This window comes from Aquarana catesbeiana, linkage group LG05, assembly GCF_042186555.1.
Source record: "Aquarana catesbeiana isolate 2022-GZ linkage group LG05, ASM4218655v1, whole genome shotgun sequence".
Lineage (NCBI taxonomy): Eukaryota > Metazoa > Chordata > Amphibia > Anura > Ranidae > Aquarana > Aquarana catesbeiana.
This window is the reverse complement of record NC_133328.1, coordinates 358,090,084-358,113,481: the sequence shown is the minus strand read 5'-3', so window position 1 is coordinate 358,113,481 and position 23,398 is coordinate 358,090,084. Positions and strand designations below refer to the sequence as shown.

Genomic DNA, 23,398 nt, shown 5'->3' with positions numbered 1-23,398 from the left:
CAGGAATGCCGTGAATGCGGATGTTATTACGCCTGTTTCTGTTTTCAATGTCATCTTGCTGGTACGCAAGATGTTGCAGCATGACTGTGTGGGAGTTAAGAATTTCCTCATGCGTCTGTACCGTAGCATGGAGGGTCTCAGTGGTGGCTTCTATATCTTCAAAAATGAACACAGATGTCCCTTTTAAGCTCAGAGATCTCCTGCTTGTAAGTTTTCTCTATGCGATGAACACACTGTTCAAAGTCAGCCTTTGTAGGAAGAGACCGCATGTAGCTGTGCAGGGATCTCATCTGTGTTTCCAGATCCCATCCATCCTCAGAGCCTAAGGATGCATTTGAGTGGCTTCTGGAGAGTCTAGGGGGGAGAATCCTGTGTCGCTGGGATAGGGTGGGATGCCTGAGAGCCGGCCATAGAGTCCAGAGCCGACTCAGAGCGGGCCAGGGACTGAGGCGCCATCTTGGATCCAGGCTCGTGGCCGAGGATCGTGTGAAAAAGGTCCCCAAATCCCCTCCGGGACGAGAACACCCTGTTCCCTGCTGGTCCCTGTACTTAGCTTTCCCCATGTGGATCGTTTGCACAGCCGAAATCAGTGTAGAGATGCCCTGTGGAGCCGAGGGATCCGGGAGCTGGAGCTCTGCACGTCCTCTCACTCCATGCGTCAGGCCACACCCCCTAACACACTTTTTTAAATGGGTTTGTTGAAATTATGTGTAAATCAGTTTGAGCGGTTTTGTTGTAACCATGTATAAAAAAAAATAAATATAAATAATGTGATTATGATTATAATCCCACAGTTCAAGGGTTTATGCTGTGCTACAGTATGTGTTTTGCGGTTTGTCTTTTTTCCATCCTGTTTAAATTTCAACCAACACAGTGCATTTTAGGAAATTACCTTTTCTTTAATGAGGATCGCAGAGCACTGCAAGGGTACACCCATCATCTTGTGAGGATTCCAGGTTACTGAATTAGCCCTAATGAAATGATAGCTCAAGTTATACCTTGAGCATAGGAGGCATAAGAGGCAAAAAAAAAAAATATATATATATCCTTTACAGCCTCTTCATATTATATGACATTATGCATTTTATCAGGGTGCCAGAAGTGTGCTGCAAAGGCCTAGGAATCAGCCCCTGCTTCTGGAACCCAAAACCAATACAAGTGTCTAGTAAAACAGTTTCTAGTACCTTTCAATGCCATTCAGCTTAAATCTGTGTTTCTTTGAAAGCAACAATCCCCCGCCCCAAGCTGCCTGCAATACAATAAAGAAAATAAAATAAGTTTTACTTTTTGGATATAGCACATGCTGCCATAGTAGGACAATTAGCAAAATAGCAAGACTCATTAAGAGCTCTATTACACTAGCACTCTGAAGAGCAGTCTGCATTGAATCCATTTCAAAAGGTGTTTGACAGTGTCAACTCCTCACTGCCTGTTTTAACCCCTAAAAATCTGCACCATAACACTGTGCATCGCATGCGGTGTGGCCAATTTCACTTGAATTGTTTGCCTTTGACGGGTGTACCCCGGTATAAAACCCAAGGCTTAGTTGGCAGTTTGGGAGTCAGTAAAGCTGCAAATTATCACTTATTTGCGCCCCCCCAAGCTGTAAAGGCAGCAGATGGGGGTGTTCACAAGCTGTATTGCTTTGCATCATGACATGGCCAAAATCATCACCTTTGTTGCATTTAGTTTGTCCAAAGGCAAAACAATATTCAGTAAGGCTGACAATATTGTTTAGTACAACCAAAGAAATTGTAGCAGTGTGTTGACAATCACACTCACTGCCAGCTGCATCAAAAGGCCTGTACAAACACTTTGAATTTCGGACATCAGTTGTATTACGACGACCGATTTTCCGCAAATCTTACCGTTAGTACGATGCTTTCGACAGCCAATTTCACTTTTTCGTCAGACAAAAGCTGGGCGCGAAGACTATAAAATTTTTGTCAGATGAGAACTCAACGTCTGATTTTCTTTTCATTAGTATGGTTTTCATTCGAAAAAAGTCTTAAGAGCAAGACTATGAATGTTTAGAAATGAAAGAATACATACAAAACTATTCAACACGTTACGTCACTTCTGACGTTGCATTCTGTCAAACGAAAATTCTCATATTGTTAGTAACCTCTTCACTTTCGACATGAGACAAGCATGCCACAAAAATCAGACGTTCTGTTGTCCAAAAATCAAAGCTTGTGTACGAGGCTTTAGAGGCATAACACATCTGAAGTTTTAATCCTATTAAAGTAAATAGAAAGGACACACAAAAGGCCTTACATCAACATGCATCCAGAGTCCATATTTCTCACAAATGTCAGTAATCTCTGAAAAAGGATCAAAAGCTCCATACACTGTGGTCCCAGCTGTGGCACTGACATAAAATGAAACATGTCCCTGCAAAAAAAAAAAAAATAATATCAGGTAATGGAACACAAAAGCATTGTGCCCATTTCAAGATTACAAAGAAAGCACATCTTAGATATCTTGTATTGGTACTCAGATGTTTAAATGTTTTTAGCAAAAGAATTGCAGAAAATGCTACTGTAGTACAGACGTATGCAATTTTTTTGAAGGCAGTCATGGCTTTGTGTTTCAAGGATAGCCTCACCCATAGCATTAATGGGATTAAAATATCAATACTTTGTTTTAGTTCCTCACCTGTTCTTTCGCCTTTAATATTTTCTCTTCCAAGTCAGACAATCATTTTTCCTCTGAGCATAAAAAAAATAAAAACACATTTAAAACAAACATGGTTAGATTAAGCAGAAAAAAAAACCCCACCACCAATGGTCTTTTTGAATAAAATGTGTGATTCAATTACCTATTATTCATCTTTGCATGCCTACTTGCATAGTCTGTGATTATTGTCCCAAGTAGGTTAAGAATTAAGTTAACCTGTTGTGGGCATTGGCCATGCTAAATACAGCCAAAAAAATCTTCACCACAGCACCTTTATCAATTTTTTTTTTTAGAAGGGAGATTAATAGAAACATTGTTATTTTGCATTTATTTTGTTTCATTAATCTGCAGATCAAAGTGGAGTGTTTGTTAAAAAATTCAAAAGTAGACTTTTTTTAATTAAAATTTGTTATTAAAATCAATCTTAATCAAACCCCAATCAACTCCTTGTTCCCTCTCCACTTTTGCCATTTTGTGCAGATTTGTTTTAATGATCTATATATAAAAACGTGTTACGTTTAAGAACTGAAGGAATAAAAAATTTTTTTAAAAAAGTACACTTCAAGTTGTTAAATGGTTTGTCTATGCATTACATACTTTAGGCCGGGTTCACATTTGTGCGGCCGCGGGTTCGTGACTGGGGTCCGATGCGTGTCTGTTCACCGGTTCAGGTGAACAGACATGAACAGAATTTTTGCCTGAATTCGCACCTGAACCGGACCCAAACACGCACAGGACCATTCTGCAATCTCCTCCATGGTTGCCCCAGACCATTGAAAACCGGTCACTCCCCTGTCATGCAAATTTGGATTCGGGTTTCCCCACACCCAATCGCATATGTGAACCCTGTCTTATGCTTGCATTACTTAGCAGACCTTGACACAAAGACAAAACTATATCAGATAATAGGTACACCAATAATACTGCTATGCATGATCACAATAGAGCTGGAGACCAGTGCAACCCACTGCTAGGGAAGAATGAGTTCTGACTTGCTCAAATGAATCTATAGGCAGGAATGAGCTCAGGGGTGTTTGGACACAAGCCCAAATCCACCTGAGCTATCACACCAGGAAGCAATCAAAGCGGACCACCAAAGGCAGCAGGGGCAGGGTATATATCAGGGATATGCAATTAGCGGACCTCCAGCTGTTGCAGAACTACAAGTCCCATGGGGCATAGCAAGACTGACAGCCACAAGCATGACACCCAGAGGCAGAGGCATGATGGGACTTGTAGTTTTGAAACAGCTGGAGGTCCGTTAATTGCATAACCCTGGTAGATAGTATACGTGCAGCTGCAAGATACAGAAGGTCTCTGCCACTTAGGATTGGCTATCCGCTTTGATCACTTCCTAACAGGATAGCTCAGGAGGGTTTGGACCCTTATCCAAACATGCAAGTTTGGGCCATGATTCCTAGGTGTGATATATGGTTCTTTTACAGTAATCATCACCATCAAGTTGTTTTCGAAAAAAGCAAAAGCATTTTGAGACAAGACTACAGCCTAAGACATGGCACCCTTCTGGCCGTTTATTTTTTTTTGCCATCTGCATCCCATTGGGGGAGGACATTACTCATCACTTCCTGTCCCATACCCAAAAAACAGGAAGTGAGAGGAAATCCCTGCAAATTAAGGGAATCCCTTGGGAGCCCCCCAGGTCACCATAATGTCTCCACTGGAATATTTACCCACTATTAATTTTCAGGGGACAACCCAAAATGTGGGATTTTTTTTCGATTTCACCTAGAATGGTAATATAGGACTAATAGAAAGGGCGAATCTCCCCAATGGGGGCAGGGCACAGACAGTAATAAAAAACAATTTAGGTGTTCTAGTCCATGTCTACTATGTCAAAACAAAAAAATATGGGTTTTGCTAAAACCACGTGTCCTTTTTATCCTTCATAAAATTAAGCCAGAGGTGGATGGTGATCGTTACCTGTCCCAACAGACTCTAATGTCTACTTTGTAGCCAGACAATCTTTCTCCAAGACCACATATCTAGTCTCCCTGGGAAACAATTTTCTGCTTCTATAGGACACTGGGTGCTCTTTCCTATTAAATTCCTGGCTGATAAGGACTTAATAAAAGACTTTTTAAACCCAGGACCCTGCATTCACTACATCTGGTCTCCCACAGTACACAGAACATGGAAATACATAAACTGCTAAATACCTTTTCTCATCCGCATTATATAGCAGTTTTGTGACTTCTATCAAGGCCTGATTAAAGTGTGTAGGAGTTTTTATACTGCACTGGCTAACCTATCAGGATGCAGGACCCCTAACTCTGTTTGAACACTGTGCTGATCACATGCACTCTCCCAAGAAAAACTAGCACCGACACACCAAACTGAGCATGTGCAGCCTGACTCCAAAATATGTCCGGATAAGAAAGTTACTGGAGGCAATGCAAGGGGAGGATCTGCGCATACAAAAAGCCTTTTGACACAATTCAGAAGATAAACACCTTAGGTTCCACAGTGAGTATAACAAGCATGCTTTACTGCAGATACAGACTGTTTTTACTGTTGTGGGTTTAGTAACACTTTAGAAGTCAGGGCTTTTCAGAATGTTATTACGGAGTATGTCTTTGACCTTTTTGATGCCAGAGCCATGAATTTCTGCACACATGATAAAATGCAAATTTCAGGCCTGGAGATTAGCTAAAAGCACCAAATGTATATTGTTAAAAACAGTAACCCTAGAGAATATAAAATAGTGGTAGTTTTGGTTAAATTTTTCATGTCACACAATACTAGCACAGCAGTTTATTAAACCAATGTTTTCAGTAAAAAATAATTATTATTATTACTATTATTAACGATTTAGATAGCGCCAACAGTTTACGCAGCGCTTTACAATGTAAAAAACATTAAAAAGGTAATTTTATTTTGGTATACACAAAAACATATTACCAATCCCAAATCCATGAAACCGTGACATACTAGGGTTCCCAAAATTGACCACAGGCAATTGTATAGGTAATAGGTTTTGAGTGAACCATGAATGATGGCCCTAGAATTGTTGCCTTCACTCATGTGTGCAATATCCAATATGTGTAGCACAATCGTGGTTTCATATGCAGGTGCCCCCTTCATGTGCGATTATGTATGTGTGTATAAATATATAATAATAATAATTAGTGTGTGTGTGTGTGTGTGTGTCTTATCTCTTGGATATATATATGACAGGTTTTTTTGGAGCTCCTTCTGCCCAATCCCAGAAGCATTTGTATTAGGTGAACTTATTCTCAAAATACAAAAGACTTTGGTTAAATGAGCGGAGGGGATGGGGCGTAGAATGGACAGGCATGGCTGCTGTGTGTGTGTGTGTCTCTCCTCTCAGAGCCACTAGGAGTGCCATAAACACGTTAGATGTAAATATTAGAAAGGAGTGCAGGAGATGCCATGCACCTCGTTGGACTTAACGCCTGCCTGCACATTTATCAGAGTGGATGAATTCCTGGAATTCAGACTTAGTTGGGTTCAGAGGACACATTAGAAGTTGAAAATACACCTGTTTCCTTAAAAGCTGATCAGTCACAGATTGTGCCTCATCAGCTTCTTCCCTGACCAGAGCAGCCAACAGTGCTGAAACTGGACTAGAGGCTCACCAACATCTACCATAGCCATCCCAAGCACCGAGAAAATGGTTGGCTAACTCAGGAAACCACTTGATATCACTTCCACATGAAGAGGCAGTCAGGAGTATGTAAATGCCACCGCAGTTCCTGATTTAAGCCTTACATTGGTGGCAGCAAAAAGGTTAACTTTTGGGTAAAGATTTTCACATTTTATACTCCTTTTTGCCTTTTTGGGGCGCTCATTAAATGGTGCTGCATTTGTTGAAAAAAAAAAGGAATAAACCTTCTGTAGTATCCAACCAGACCTAGAAAAGAATGAACTTTTGATGCAAGGGTTGGAATTTTAATAACACCGATCTTGACTATTGCAAGTTATACATCACCATTGGCAAAAATGTAACCCAAGTATTCAGTCTCACTAAAGACAGTGCACTCTCCCCTTGAACGGGCCTCTTTCCCACAACCCTGGCGTGGTGGCTAGGGTCCGTGGACAGAGTGCTTATCAGAATCTGGAAGCCCCCTTTAAAATAGGTTACTGGAACAGTCACAGTTACTGTAAAAAAAAAAAAAAAAAAAAAAAAAAAAAAAAAAAAAAAAGTTACTGGATCCCCACATGTACTCCTTTATATTAAAAAAAAAAAAAGTCCTAGAAAAGAGACACCCAAACACTTGACAAGTTTTTTTTTTTATTAAGAATAAAATCCCCCAAGAAGCCCCTCATTGTAAATCCATAGTCAGTTACTATAAAACCATCAACGGACCCAGCTCGCACAAAAATTAATCCAAGCATTACTCCTTGCTGAGTGGCCACTTCCCAAGCTATATAAAAAGAAGGGGCTGGGATAGTTGAGATGGCCATATTTGGTTAAAGGCATTGCCCAAGTATGTCCAGTGGCCATATTTGGGCAGCAATGTCCCTGCTATCCCCCTAACTTTGGCTTACATGAATGGGGTTTCCCAGGCATGCAAGTCAAAGGTGCTGGGACATCAATGGCTGCTATAAATGTGGCATGTGCTAGCAGCCACCCCTTCCTTAGCAATCATGAACAGTGGGAAGCAGTCATATAGAAACATTAGTAATGCCGCTTCTGTATGTGATGTTCGACTTCAAACAAATGGGGGGTGGGAAGGGAACCCTCCAACAGCCAAAAGTTTGGTCTGAGCCTAGGCTCTGACTGAATCATTGGCTAATCCCAAATTAGTAAACGCAGGTGTGTTTACCATGGTACATGATGCTAGCAGAGACGTAGGCCAGTAAAGGATGCTTTTTCCACTTTGAGCAGTCTTTCAGGGTAAAAATTTTTTTTTGTTTCTACCTGGCACTGCAACATGTGGGCAGACTGCACCACTGAGGTAGGGAATTTGCCCCCTAGAGGAAAGCTTAAACTACCAGCCATTTAGTCAGGTTATCACAGATTGGTGCACAGGGGTTTAATCCTATTCCGACCTGGAACCAACAGACACTGCTATCTCCTCTTCCTCTCTCCCCTGGTTGTTAACAATTACAGGATGGGTCCCACCAGTCTCTTGTCCCACTCTGGACACTTAATTCATGAATTCCATGTTTGTAGAAATAGTTTACCCCATAACATATATGTTGCAGGAAGCCACCATTTGTACCTGCTGCAAAGCCTTGCTCCCATGACCACAGGGACAAAGTGCACCTGTCCTCACACCTCACAGGTCCATCACCCACTTCAGACAGCTATTGGAACTTCTCTGTAGGTAAGACCGCTTGAATGGAATTCCGTCGGAGTTCTGTCGGAGAAACCTTCGGAGTTTATTTCCGACAGCAAAACCGGTCGTGTGTACGCGGCATAAGAAAAAATAGTTACATTTCTGCGTGTGGTGTACCCTCAGTTGTAAGTATGGAAGTAAACAGTCAGTCTTATCTGGCATTGTAATAACTGTTGACATTGTATATCTGTTGTGTCACTACACTGGTCTCATATTGCATTACAAGAAACAAGGCCAAAAAAACAAGCCAAAGTCACACCTTCCATATTGATACCCTGTTGCCAAGAATTTCACACTCACCCTTAACAGTCAGTTAGCATCCCCAGACTGAATGCCCTCTAATCCCACTCTGCAATCTCATTGAATGGAAGTTATTTTGTAATCTCACATTAATAGGTCTATGCTGCATTGTACATTATATTGGGCATTTCTTATGGTTGGCCCCGGGGCTACCAGCACCATATTTTAGTGGTGAACAAACACATTTTAGAGGTAGTCATCCATTATATGTTGCCAAAGTTGTAATTTGTGGCTTTAAAGGAAGCGCCCCCCCATCAGAACGGAAATTATTGTATAGTCCGGTCTTACATGCTATACGTTGCCGACCACCAAGCTAATCATATTTGTTAAACCTAAACCATCAGCAGAGTTTTTATATCTAAAGGAAATCACATGTGGCATGAATCAACCTTATAGTGGTTTCATCCTCTCATATGCCTTTCCTACATTCTCCCACAATCCATCAAGACAAGACATTGTCAAAATATACAAACCTATTACAAAAGCAGGAGTGCAGCATTGGCAAGTGACTGCTCACATATCCAACTGTTTCCTGTGCTTCAGATCCTTTCTACCTAGGCAAACAACCCCCCCCCCACTTACCCCATCTAGGTCGCATGTGGGCGGCAGTTTCCATCGTGTCTCCTCCTCCTCTGCATTAAGGCAGCTTCCGCTGTGCATCTCCTCCCTCCTCCTAGGCATTCTATAGGATCGCCTGTCCTTTCAGCCAATCGGATGATGGGTCTCAAGACCCGCTTCCTGATTGGCCGGGAGGAGGATCAGTGTGACAATAGTGAATATGCACCCTGCGCCCACCCTTTTTTTTTTTTAACTGGTTGGAGCCTCCAATCACGTGCAAAGAAAAGAAAAAAGAAAAAAAAAAAAAAAAAAAAAAAAAAAAAACACCCCATTGGAATATATGCGTCCGGCGCACCACATGTAGATTAGGGGGCTGGACGCATGAATGGGGGGGGGGGGGGGGGGGGGACCACTGATTAGCACAGGCTTCACTTTTTATGGTTGAATTATGAAAATCCCAAAAAGGAGTCTACTGCACCAGCTCTGGATAGAGTCTACACCCTTTTTTACATGGATTGATCTTCAGACCTACTCATAGCAGTGCCACAAGTAAAGGAATTGGAATACCTCCATTACAAGCTTCTGATCTACAGCCACATGGGAAGTGTCAGGTGACAGCAAAAGCTCTGCTGAATGAGACCTTTTTACGAATTGATGTATGTTATACTGCAAGTGTGAACACATAGTTGTTGCAACATTTATAAAGCTAGGCTAAGCTAAAATGCCAAGGCAAAAACAACAAGAGGGCTTTTAACTTTAACCACCTCATTACAGGGCACTTTCACCCCCTTCCTGCCCAGGCCATTTTTTCAGAATTCAGCGCTGTCGCACTTTGAATGACAAATCATTTTTTTCTTCATACAGATTTCTTTTGATGGGATTTAATCACTGCTGGGGTTTATTTTTTGCTAAAAAAGAAAAAAAAAAGAAAAAAAAAAAGTTTGTCAGTAAATTTTGTATATAAGTAATTTTTCTCCTTCACGGATGTGTGCTGAGGAGGTGGCACTGATAGGCTGCACTGATTAGGTGGCACTAAAAAGGCAGCACTGACTGGGACCAGTAATGGGCACTGATTTGTGTCACTGATTGGTGGCATTTCTGGGGCTTTACTGTAATCAGGGCACTGATGAACAGTGCGATGCCTGTATTTACATGTGACCGGCTGTGATTGGACACAGCCAATCACATGGTTAAAGAGATGGTTGGAGTGATATATGGATGGAACCTTCGGTTTGACTTGATGAATAGGTTGAAGGACTACCCTGTCTGGGTATAGTGATCCTGAGAGCCTAAGACTTGTAGTGCCGATAAACTGACCTGATGCAATGGCCACTAGAAAAGCTGCTTTTAAATGTGAGGTTCTCCAAAGAGCAGCCTTCTGTGGGTACAAAGGTGGGGTGCAGCAAGAAAAACTAACACTAACCCAATCGGGGTAAAAATTCTCACGTGGTGTTCATAAGTGCCAAAAAAGGCTGAGACAAACCTTCAATGTGTTAAGGCCCAGTCCCAAGTCTAGACCTGTTTGGAGAAATTGTAGAATATACTTTTGGTCTTAATGAGTCAAAATCTTGTGCAAACTCAAGGAATTTCTGCCAAATCCTGTAATAGGTGTAATTTGTGGTAGTTTCCCTTTCTTGAAGCAGAGTTTTTATAACTCGGCTGGAACACCTCACTCCTTCTGGTCTCTTCCGCACAACTTCAGTGCCTCAGTAGCTCTAGAAGATTTAGGAGAGGGAGAGATTCGCAGAGGTACAAAATGTGAAAATAGGGAGAACCAAGGTCTCTCTATTCCAAAAAAGGAATTATTGCCATCATCATAACTCTTCCTGATGTTGTTGGAGAAAAGGTAAGATTAGTGGTACTGGAGGAAAGGCATAAGCCAAATGGAAACTCCATGGCTCAGCTAGCGTATTCACCCCCGCTGACCTCTGGCAGATGATATCTTGTGGAAAAAGTCGCCTGGCTGAACTGCGAGAATTAGTTTCCAGCGACTCCATCTTACCATTCTATGAGAATTAATTTGTTTGATCTTTTTAGATCCAGCACCAGTTTCCAACCTCCTATCTTTTTTCACACTAGAAAAACTGGAAAATAAAAGCCTGAGTACCTCTGATTCTGAAACAGGCACCACTGCTTGCTGGAGAATCAGCATCTGTACATACTGCCATAGTATCTCTGCCTTTTCTACTGATCTGGAAACCTGGTTGGAAGAAAGGATATTCAAGGTGGCTTCCCCTTGAACTTCCAAAAATGCCCTGCTGGATGGTGGAGACCACCTGCTGATGAGAGAACAGAAAAAGAGAAAAATAGAGAGACCAAACTACAGCTCCATTTCTGAATGGACACACGGAGCTGCAGCTCGGCTTGGGTGCCCCCATAGCAAGCTGCTTGCTGTGGGAGCACGCAACAGGAGGCAGGGGCCAAGAGCACAGAAGAGGGACCCGAGAAGAGGAGGATCTGGGCTGCTCTATGCTAATCCCCTGCAACAGAGCAGGTAAGTATAACGAGTTTGTTATTTTTATAGAAAAAAAAAAAAAAAATTACAATCACTTTAATTCTAGTTTGTCAGTGTTAATTTATGGTTTAAACTGGAATTATGCAACAAAGACTGCGAGCCTAAGGGGCCACGATACCCCAACAGATCTGGTGGAGTGGGCGTGTAACAGCTCAGGAGGTGGTATTTGTTTTTGAGCATAAGTGAAAAAAATACAAAAACCAGTTGGTGAAAATCAAATCATAAAGTGAAATAAATACAAGTTAAACATTGTAGCAGCTGTCACAAAAGGTGCTAGGACCTTGATATAGATGGATAAATATAACAGCGTTTGCAGACTATGACCATGTGCAAGTGGATAACCATAATAAAAAACATAACACAAAAAGTATATATTAAATACAGTGCCAAGTGCTCCAAAAATTGCATAAGTGCTCCAATATTAGTGCTGGTGCTCCACAAATAAGGATGGTGTTGTATCACACTCCTCATGACCCCACTCACCAAATAGCTTGGACCCACAGCTTTGCAGTCTGGGGTCAAAAATGAGTATAATGGAGTAGAAGGCAGATGGATTTCTCTGGAGCCACTCACAATAGTTGTTTTCATAGACGTTCAAAGGTGGTTAATCGTACTCATATGCTGGAGACAGAGGAGCTAATTGTGAAAAACTGTTAAAAATGGAGAATAATGCGCTGGCTTGGCGCTTCTTATAAAAAACCCAATTCAAAACAGCCATTAGTATGGAGCTCCGGGTGTGCGACTAATCGGAGTGCGTTCCACGGAGAGCGGAAGTTGCGTCAATGGTTGAGAAGCCTGAAGTGTGCCAATGAATTTCGCCCCCCCCTCCAGGGCATCATCAAGGACATGAGTACGATTAACCGCCTTTGAACGTCTATGAAAACCACTATTGAGAGGCTCCAGAGAAATCCATTTGTCTTATACTCGATCCCATTGCTCTCAGCACTTTTGACCTCAGACTGCAAAGCTGTGGGTCCATGCTATTTGGCGAGTGGGGCACAAGAGGGGAGTGTGACACACGACACCATCATTTGTGGAGCACCAGCACTATTATTGGAGCACTTCGCACTATTTAATATATACCTTTTGTGTTATCTTTATTATGTTTATCCACTTGCACTTAGTCATAGTCTGCAAGCACTGTTATATTTATCCATCTATATCTCAAGGTTCTAGCACCTTTGTGACAGCTGCTACACTATTTAACTTGTATTTATTTCACTTTATGCTTTGATATTCATCAGTTGTTTTGTATGTTTGCACTATATCCTGCAAGCACTGTTTATAAATTTTTCTCACTTTTGTTTGAGCATAGGCTTTTGTAACCAAATTGCTTATCCACCATGCTATGGTGGATTTTTTAACCAGGGTGCCCCTTAGGAGGAGATCCTGTGGGAAGAACAGGAGGAGCAGAGCATAGGGATGGTAGAGCAATGTATTTCATGGGATGGAATAATCAAACTCCTTTTGGAAGAAAAATATTGTCTTGGGTTTAATACAACCTTGTCATTGTGTAGTATGAACATAAGCTCTTTACAGGAAAGAGCTGCCAGTTCAGAAACAAGCCTGACAGAGTAATCCCTGGGACTGGATTGACTATGCTCAGACCAAGCAAAGCAAAATTTACAGATAGAAGTCTTCCTGGAAGAAGCTTTTTGCTTTCAGCAAGGTAGGAATCACAGATTTAGCAACTTCCTATATCAGGCGAGACCTAGCCAGGGTGGGCCTTGGGATAACAGATATGGCCTGTTGGGAAGAGGCCAGGGGTCATCTGAGTAGAACTGTGCACTGGGTTCTTCTGGGCCAATTGGGTGCAAGAATAACCACGGTTTTCCTCTCCTGCTCAAAATTGTGGACCAAGTGCAGTAACGTACTCAGTGGAGAAAAGGCATAAGTTAGCCTGAACTGAGACCAGGGAATACCTAGAGCATTGCAGATTTCTGGTTTTGGATACAGGAGGTGTTTTTTGTATTTGGATCGTAGGATAGCCACATCCAATGCACCCCCACATTTGGCATAACAGACTGAACAAATCTAGATGGAGAGACCATTCCCCCAGTCCAAGCAGTGGCAGCTTGAGTTTGTCCAAATGACAGCTGCTCACTCTTAGGATTTGGACCAGAGAAATGGTTTATATATGCCACTGTGGTGACATTGTCTGGCTGCACACAAATTAAGCATCTTTGTTGGGAAGCGGATCTGACCCTGGGAGCTCTGCAGTGTCTTGTTGTGGTTCGCCTCTCTGTGCCACTTGAGATGCTGGAAAGCTCCCTGCATGATCCCTTTGGACAACCTTACTTTGTATCTTGTTTGCCAGATTATTGTTCATTTAAGCCAAAATCTTGCTCCTTTCACTCCTACTGCCATCCGCATCTTCACTATCACTGGTTTACGGACTACGTTTATGCTTGATTTCTACCTGCTACCAGACCCCAGCTTGCTCATTTCCTCATGGGGAGAGCCTAAGAATTGCGACCTGGTAATAGCATTTTTTTAAATGTTTAAAATAAGCCAATAACAAGCTCATACCAAAAACCACACACAATAAAGCAGGAGTTCAAATCACATCATTGTTACAAACATAGCAAGAATAGTCGAGGAGCACTCAACCGAAGTGCTTGAGATTACATATACAAGATCAAACAAGTATAGGCTATACAATACCCCTGTAATATAACAAAACTCACCAGCATCATAACATAAAGAGCATTAACAGTCTTGCAAGCTATTATTGTTTGAATTGTGGATTATATAATAATATGCTTTGTAATAAAGTACTGCAATAATGAGAATAGCCTTCCATATACTATGTAAATTTTGAAAGTCAATAAATATTGATAAAATGAAAGAGCAAATGGTACATGTACTTATTTACTCATCGTGTAAACCTTGTCAAAAAAATAAATAAATAAATAAATAAATTTAAAAAAAAAAAAAAAAAAAAAAAAAAAAAAAAAGTATCTTTGATTGCCAAGGAAAGAAACAATGAATCTAGCTTAATAACCTATTGAGAATCAACTTGGTAGGGGCTAAACTAGGAATTTCCAACCAGTCCTCCCAGATAGACTTGTGTCTGTTGTAAGAAATTTCCAATTCTAGGGAAGGAAATACAAATGATCACTTTTAAAAAGCAGTAAATAAGAGCAGAAGGCAGTTGTTGCAATTGCGCTGAAACCACATGATCCCGAAAGGAGCACGCTGGTTATTCATTGTCCTGTCCTAATCCAGTTAGCTGCAGTTTGACACAGAAATAGTAGCAAGAGCTGGTTGCAGGGCTGGGTCTGCTAGGTTAAAGAGATTTTCTCAGGAACATGGTGGCAGCTGTCAGGGAAAGACACACCATTTGGCTAATGCATTGGTGCATAGGTGTGTACATTCTTTAGCGCATACAGTACAAGACAGATGGCACATTTGGCGAAGCGTATGAGCACGTACATGCACATGCACAGCCACTGCTGACAAACAGTTTAAGCCTGAATGCTTCACTAGTTTTTTGCTGTATGGTCTGTTCAGACTGGTTTCAGTTATCCAGTCCTGATGCACATCCTTCATCCGGTTACTGTTCTGGCTTCCTCTCTGACTTTGCTCTCGAATTTCCCTTGCCTGCATGTTTGGGCAGTCTGCCTTCGCTACAAACCCCAGCCTAGACTACGGACCACGCTTCTGCCTAATAACTCTGTAGCTCACTGCCTGATTGTGGTCGATCTCTGCCTGTCTCGGATTCTGCTTACCTCCTGGAGTTCATCCATTCTGCTGTCACTTAACGGGTGTGGGACCTCACTCCACCATCAACTGAACTTGGTGCATCACCAACTGTACCTGTGCTCGTCAGATACCAGTGCTCCCAAGTTTCTGCGCATAATGTGTACACCTTAGCACTTATGCCTTCCCTTCCCCCCCTGCAGTCCCTTTCTCAACATCCAGGGGTATTCAGACAGTAACTGTGCAAGAGGCCACCCTCATTATTTCCAGCTCTGCATAAAAGGTATGTAACAACTTAAGAGGAGCTCAAGTTTTCCATTAGCAGAGTCCTATACGTAGTTACATCTTCAGTAGGTACTGTGAGAGGTTTGTTCAGGACAAAGACAGCAGGTCAATTACAGGAATAGCCAGTTTTTTTCAATGAATAGTATTCAGCAAAGACTTTTGGAGGGTGAAAATCCTTCTAGGAGCAACCCAATAGTCATTGTATGCTCATAATGAAGGAATGTTGTGGAAGCTTTTGTAAGTTTTTGTGCCCAAGGGGGCATATGGAGATCAATAGTCAATCTGCATTATGCCCAGGCTTTTGCGAACAGAGGCAATAACCATAGGCGTGAATAGGGGATTGCCAGGTGTGCCTTAGCTCCCCCACCTCGCAGTGCTGCTGGCTTCCCTTCTCTCCTCTCAGCTGATGTGGGGATGTTTCAGGAAGGAGATTGGGGGGGGTGGGGGGGGGGTGGCTAGTAACTCATTTGCCAATGCCTTCCTTTTCTAAATGAACCCAGTGAACACTCACTGTTCTTTCATATCTGAAGCATACTGTAGTGAAGTGTTTACTGGGCTTCACTTTAACAGGAAGACGCTCAGCACAGAGCACTTACCATTCACTCACTGTCCAGTGCAGCTGAGGTTGCAGCGAAAGGCACGAGTGTTTGAGGTTTGGGGTGCACACCCTAATGCAATAGGCTGCGCACACCTATGGCAATAACCTTTTTAATATTAGCAAGCACGTTGTGTGAAGCCTATAGTGATAATGTGGGGGAGAGAAGACTTTTGCAGCCTCATCCAATACTGCCTCAATGTCAGTTTCATTCCCCTCTAACTCAGCATCCTCTGACTAGCATATAAATGGTCCAGTTGACTAATAGGAGAAGGAGGGGCGTTTCCGAGTTCTGGACATAGATGGCTGAATGAAAGCCATAATTTGTCAAAGGAATTGTGACATGGATGCAGAAAATTCTGTTTATGGCCACTTGTAGAATCAGCTAGAATCAGATGCCGAGGACTCATGGAATGGAATCAGCAGGAAGTGAGGGGATATTTGCATTGTGAAAGATATTCCCTCTCAAAACAGTTGTCATGGAAGTATCTATTGGAAGATTCTTCTGGTGGCAATTCAAAGTTTCGGATTAAGGCTTCATGTACATGGGACGCTGTTCAACCTCTCCTGAACAATTTAACTTGACAGCTAGAAACTGGCGTCTAAAAATGGCCATTAAGCCACGTTTAAATACCGCAGTTGCATCTAGAAGCATTTGAAAATAAAAAAATGTTTTTCTTCAAAATAGCCAAAAATGAAAAACGCCTGTAAACGAAATGCAAGTTACTGCATTTAGCTGCGTTTGAAATGCCTCTAAAACACAGCTTTGTGTTCCAAAAAAAAAAAAGCCTCTAAACGCAAATGCCTAGAAACAACTATAAAATTAACCTGTGTACATGTACTGATAAGATAACAGAGGAGAGTTCAGGAGCAGTTGAAAAAAAAAAAATGCCCATCTGCTCCTAAACGTCCGTTTACCAGCAGCAGTGTACATGAGGCCTCACACTCATTTTCATTTCAGATGACATTGTTGATCAGGACATTCGAGAGGGTGAAATATCCCTAACTGGGAATTTCAGAGGTTCTAGCCCCTCACCATTACATTAAAACAAAATTGCCTTTAGTAGTTATTGTTTTGATTCCTCTGCCTATTTTCCAAAGTTCAATGCCACAAGTTTTTTTGTTTTTTTAAATAGTCCTTGTCCTTCTTACCTTCACCATGTCAACAAGGTGAAGCTGGTGCATATTGTATATAAAAACTTTATAGTTTTCTCTTAAAATTGATGTTGACCATAAAAAAATTACACACTAGGTTTTATGGCTCATGCTTGATAAAGAAGGTAGGGTGAATTGTAATAGACTGGTGTTATGTGACCAGTTTAAAGTCCCCAGAGGATGTATTCTTTAACAGAAACCTGTATGTGACCCTTACCTGTCATCACACTTTACAGCAATTACATTTTCTGTCCCAATGCCAAGGACCGCAGATGTTTTTTCAAAAGAATAGTGACTCTATAAGTAACATAACATGTTAAGTAATTCAGGTGAAATAATTCAGTTGAAAAACAAACTGTGGCGCATTCATGCAAGGAACCATAGATTAGCAGCCAACTGTTGTATAAAAGCACATTATGTATTTACAATATGATTTTCACTGATCTGACATTAGAGTGCCAACTACTCTGGAACAGTAGACTTGGACATTGTATGGGCTTAACCAGTATTAACTGACAAACAGCCCATGAGTCGCAATAAGATAGTGGACACCAATGAAGGTTGGAGGCTTGCATCAACTAAAATTTTAAAAACTAAACCGTATCCTTTCTTGGCAAAATAATGTGTCCCCATGCTTCTTCAGGCATGCTTAAAGCTGGCCATATGTGGCTTGAATAATTTTCCTAAAATTTCCTGGAAATCCAGGGAGGGTCCTCTGAACAGTAATGGTAGCCAATTAGCTGCAGTCGCTATTTGTATATTCCAACAGTCGTGGGTGCCTTCTGTTAGAATATGAAGAGCAGTGGAAGATTCAGTCACCCACATAATTTAGTGTGGATAGGGGAGTGGGTGGCCAGCTTAAGGTTTTGTATTCTTTTTTTATTCCTTTAAAAGTTAAGTCTAGTTCAAGTGGAGAAAAGTGATAAACCAAAGGGCAGCTTACTCACTTCTCAGCTTAATCTAAAAAAAAAAAAAAAAAAAAAAAAAAAAAAACAACCACACAGCAGAAAGCTACATAGAATTTACAAAAATGCCCACCACTATATTTACCACAAAACCTAGGCAAAAGACTCATGCTTGTTCCTGTAGACCATATAACCGTAAAGATCAAATATCAATTTTGTCTTAAATTTTTATACTTCTAGGATTGTGGAGCTATTTTTTTGTTTTATATGTGGTCTAGAAGTTCTAAGCTACAGGTACTTCCTAGTCATTTGAAGAAACTGGCTTATATTTATGGTATAATAAAAAGTCTACATACATGCTCTGATGTAAATAACACAATTCTCGGTAGCGCTGCCATTCCTTTTGTTTTTACTATAGGGAAAAACTTGTACCGAGCTACTAGGACACTGTAAAGGTTAGAGATGGTACCTCCTGAAAAACAAAAATTAATTCTATGCATGACATAGAAAAATACAAAAATCAATTGTTGTATTTGGGAAAAAAAAAATTAAAAAAAAACACAAATAGGAGTTTTCCTACAGCTTACCTGTAAAATGCTTTTCTTGAAGTACATCACGGGACACAGAGCAGCTATAATAATTACTATTTGGGATGTGCCAAAGCAATGCCCCTGAGGGGAGGGAAACACCATCATAGAAACTGCCACCAAAGAAGGACCTACTCTGCCATTTGTAATATGCTGAGGCCAAAGGCAGTATCGTCGACGTGATTGACATTGGTTTATACATCTACAGGATTTTTACCATGTCAAAGACCAAATAGAGGTCTTGTATACCTGGGCCACTGACACCCGATGACTGATGACCCAAGATACTCCCCCACACCTGGTAGAGAATGTCTCCAGAGAAAAATTAGTTTTTGCCATTTAAACCATATGCATCATTGGTAAACTGGCAGTTCCACTGCTAAATATTCGACCTGTAATCCGCCTGCCCTTCCTGGGCTCTTCCGGCAGCACAAACCAGGATTCCTGACTTGTGCCGACAACTCAAGTAGACCATGAGCATCTGAACTACCTCTAAAGTGGGTAACAATCTTTCTCCTGCTGACTGTGGATTAGGAGAAAAATAAAAGGCAAGACACTGTCCTGATTCAAGTGAAAACTAGAACAGAATTCCCCGATTGGTTCAAAAAGTGGCCTCTGCAAGGACAGTCAAAAACAAATTCAAGTTCCAAGGACAAAAAGAATGGCCTGACAGGTGGGACTGTCCAAGTTACATGCTGTATGAGGAATGAAACAAGTGAGAAACAATTGTCGAAGGAGAAAGAGAAAGAGAAAAAAGGAGGAGAAAGAGAAAGAGAAAAAAGGAGGAGAAGGAGAAAGAGAAAAAAGGAGGAGAAGGAGAAAGAGAAAAAAGGAGGAGAAGGAGAAAGAGAAAAAAGGAGGAGAAGGAGAAAGAGAAAAAAGGAGGAGAAGGAGAAAGAGAAAAAAGGAGGAGAAGGAGAAAAAGAGAAAAAAGGAGGAGAAGGAGAAAAAGAGAAAAAAGGAGGAGAAGGAGAAAAAGAGAAAAAAGGAGGAGAAGGAGAAAGAGAAAAAAGGAGGAGAAGGAGAAAAAGAGAAAAAAGGAGGAGAAGGAGAAAAAGAGAAAAAAGGAGGAGAAGGAGAAAGAGAAAAAAGGAGGAGAAGGAGAAAGAGAAAAAAGGAGGAGAAGGAGAAAGAGAAAAAAGGAGGAGAAGGAGAAAGAGAAAAAAGGAGGAGAAGGAGAAAGAGAAAAAAGGAGGAGAAGGAGAAAGAGAAAAAAGGAGGAGAAGGAGAAAGAGAAAAAAGGAGGAGAAGGAGAAAGAGAAAAAAGGAGGAGAAGGAGAAAGAGAAAAAAGGAGGAGAAGGAGAAAGAGAAAAAAGGAGGAGAAGGAGAAAGAGAAAAAAGGAGGAGAAGGAGAAAGAGAAAAAAGGAGGAGAAGGAGAAAGAGAAAAAGGAGGAGAAGGAGAAAGAAAGAGGAGAAGGAGAAAGATAGAGGAGAAGGAGAAAGATAGGGACGAACTCTGACCCTTAACGGTACTTAAGCCCAAACTCCTTTTCTTTACCGATTGGAGAAAGAAAAAGAAAATCTCCCACTCACATATTTCTGTGGGTGGCAGGCAAAAAAATATTTGCAAGTCCTGTAATTGAAATTCCCCTGAAGCTGGCTTCCGGTGGCTCAACAGTGCTGAGATACAGAACTCAAGACCATCAGGTCCCACTGGACTGGGAGTGTCCAAGTCAACCCCCTGCAAGACTCGCTAGGTCAGTGTACCAAGCCCTCCTGGGCTAATTCAGCCAACACTAATATCAGTGTTACCACCTCATGGATTCTATGCAAGAGATGTGGCAGAATCCAAAACAGGGGAAAAAAAGTCAAATAAGGGAGAACCTGACCTTAAAAAGGTGTTACCAGTAAATCTACCCCTACTGGCAGTGAGACTCTTGTCCTGGACACACCTGTTCCAAACTGTTGTAGAACTTAGAATCTAGCAGAATCCCCTGCAGAGTTCCCCTGGTCACTATCCTATACCTGGAATATGTATTGGCGATAGCGACAGCATTTGTACTGTCCCAGAAAGAATGTGGTACACCTCCCCGAGTTGCATGACCTCCACACACACACACACACACTATATATATATATATATATATATATATATATATATATATATATATATATATATATATATATATATATATATATATATATATATATACCTTCAGAGGCATTTCCAGATTGAACCTACAACAGGTTTGTCCTATAATCCAGAGTAAGGCGTACTGGCCAAAAATTCGAAGCTATTGGACAGTATCCTGTGGAGACCAAGCCCACTGAACTGTAGCCAGCCTCAAATCAACTTAGAGACAGGCATCAGTGGTTATTTTCCAAATTCCTGAAAAGGAAGAATATCAACCACCAATTTTTGCTCTGCAACACCCCGGAAACAGATATGTAAAAACCTTGTGAGCTGCCAAGCTAAAAAAAAAAATAATGTGCAAATAGAACTAAACTAAAGACAGCTGCCAACACTCCCCACACTTCCCCAAATGTGATAATAACAAATTTAAACAATACAATGTGCGGCGCTACTAACAATTAATTGCTCATCAATAGATAACAAGTTACAATACGAATACAAAGTGAGCTAAAGAATATATATATATATATATATATATATATATATATATATATATATATATATATATATATATATATATATATATATATATATATATATATATATATACACACACACACACACACACACACACACACACACACACACACATACATACACACACACACACATACAGTGGGGACGGAAAGTATTCAGACCCCCTTAAATTTTTCACTCTTTGTTATATTGCAGCCATTTGCTAAAATAATTTAAGTTAATTTTTTTTTCTCATTAATGTACACACAGCACCCCATATTGACAGAAAAACACAGAATTGTTGACATTTTTACAGATTTATTAAAAAAGAAAAACTGAAATATCACTTGATCCTAAGTATTCAGACCCTTTGCTCAGTGTTTAGTAGAAGCACCCTTTTGATCTTATACAGCCATGAGTCTTTTTGGGAAAGATGCAACAAGTTTTTCACACCTGGATTTGGGGATCCTCTGACATTCCTCCTTGCAGATCCTCTCCAGTTCTGTCAGGTTGGATGGTTGGTGGACAGCCATTTTTAGGTCTCTCCAGAGATGCTCAATTGGGTTTAAGTCAGGGCTCTGGCTGGGCCATTCAAGAACAGTCAGGGAGTTGTTGTGAAGCCACTCCTTCGTTATTTTAGCTGTGTGCTTAGGGTCATTGTCTTGTTGGAAGGTAAACCTTCGGCCCAGTCTGAGGTCCTGAGCACTCTGGAGAAGGTTTTTGTCCAGGATATCCCTGTACTTGGCTGTATTCATCTTTCCCTTGATTGCAACCAGTCGTCCTGTCCCTGCAGCTGAAAAACACCCCCACAGCATGATGCTGCCACCACCATGCTTCACTGTTGGGACTGTATTGGACAGTTGATGAGCAGTGCCTGGTTTTCTCCACACTTACCGCTTAGAATTTAGGCCAAAAAGTTCTATCTTGGTCTCAGACCAGAGAATCTTATTTCTCACCATCTTGGAGTCCTTCAGGTGTTTTTTAGCAAACTCCATGCGAGCTTTCATGTGTCTTGCACTGAGGAGAGGCTTCCGTCGGGCCACTCTGCCATAAAGCCCCAACTGGTGGAGGACTGCAGTGATGGTTGACTTTCTACAACTTTCTCCCGACTGCATATCTGGAGCTCAGTCACAGTGATCTTTGGGTTCTTTTTTACCTCTCTCGCCAAGGCTCTTCTCCCCTGATAGCTCAGTTTGTCCGGACGCCCAGCTCTAGGAAGGGTTCTGGTCGTCCCAAACGTCTTCCATTTAAGGATTATGGAGGCCACTGTGCTCTTAGGAACCTTAAGTGGAGCAGAATTTTTTTTGTAACCTTGGCCAGATCTGTGCCTTGCCACAATTCTGTCTGAGCTCTTCAGGCAGTTCCTTTGACCCGATGATTCTCATTTGCTCTGACATGCACTGTGAGCTGTAAGGTCTTATATAGACAGGTGTGTGGCTTTCCTAATCAAGTCCAATCAGTATAATCAAACACAGCTGGACTCAAATGAAGGTGTAGAACCATCTCAAGGATGATCAGAAGAAATGGACAGCACCGGAGTTAAATAAATAAGTGTCACAGCAAAGGGTCTGAATACTTAGGACCATGTGATATTTCAGTTTTTCTTTTTTAATAAATCTGCAAAAATGTCAACAAGTCTGTTTTTCTGTCAATACAGGGTGCTGTGTGTACATTAATGAGGAAAAATAAGACATTAAATGATTTTAGCAAGTAGCTGCAATATAACAAAGAGTGAAAAATTTAAGGGGGTCTGAATACTTTCCATCCCAATATATTATATATATATATACACACACACACACACACACACACACATATACACATACATATATATATATATACACACAACAATAACAGTCCATAATAATAGCATAAAATAGGTGATAATGGTTGATAATAGAGTCTTCATGCAGTGTGCACGCTCCCTCCACTAGGTGTACCCTCGCCTTAAGGGCTTTATAAATAAGCCTGTAGTATATATCAGCAGTAGGGATGAGCTGAACACCCCCCGGTTCGGTTCGCACCAGAACCTGCCAACGGACCGAAAATTCGCACGAACGTTAGAACCCCATTGACGTCTATGGGACTCGAACGTTCAAAATCAAAAGTGCTCATTTTAAAGGCTAATTTGCATGGTATTGTCCTAAAAAGGGTTTGGGGACCCGGGTCCTACCCCAGGGGACATTTATCAATGCAAAAAA

The 23,398-nt window shown here is 41.2% G+C and overlaps 1 pseudogene; it reads right to left on the bottom strand.

Annotated features, from left to right (window-relative positions):
* LOC141144834 (glutamate decarboxylase 1-like) overlaps window positions 1-23,398 on the bottom strand; it is a 65,784-nt pseudogene that overhangs the window by 18,637 nt on the left and 23,749 nt on the right.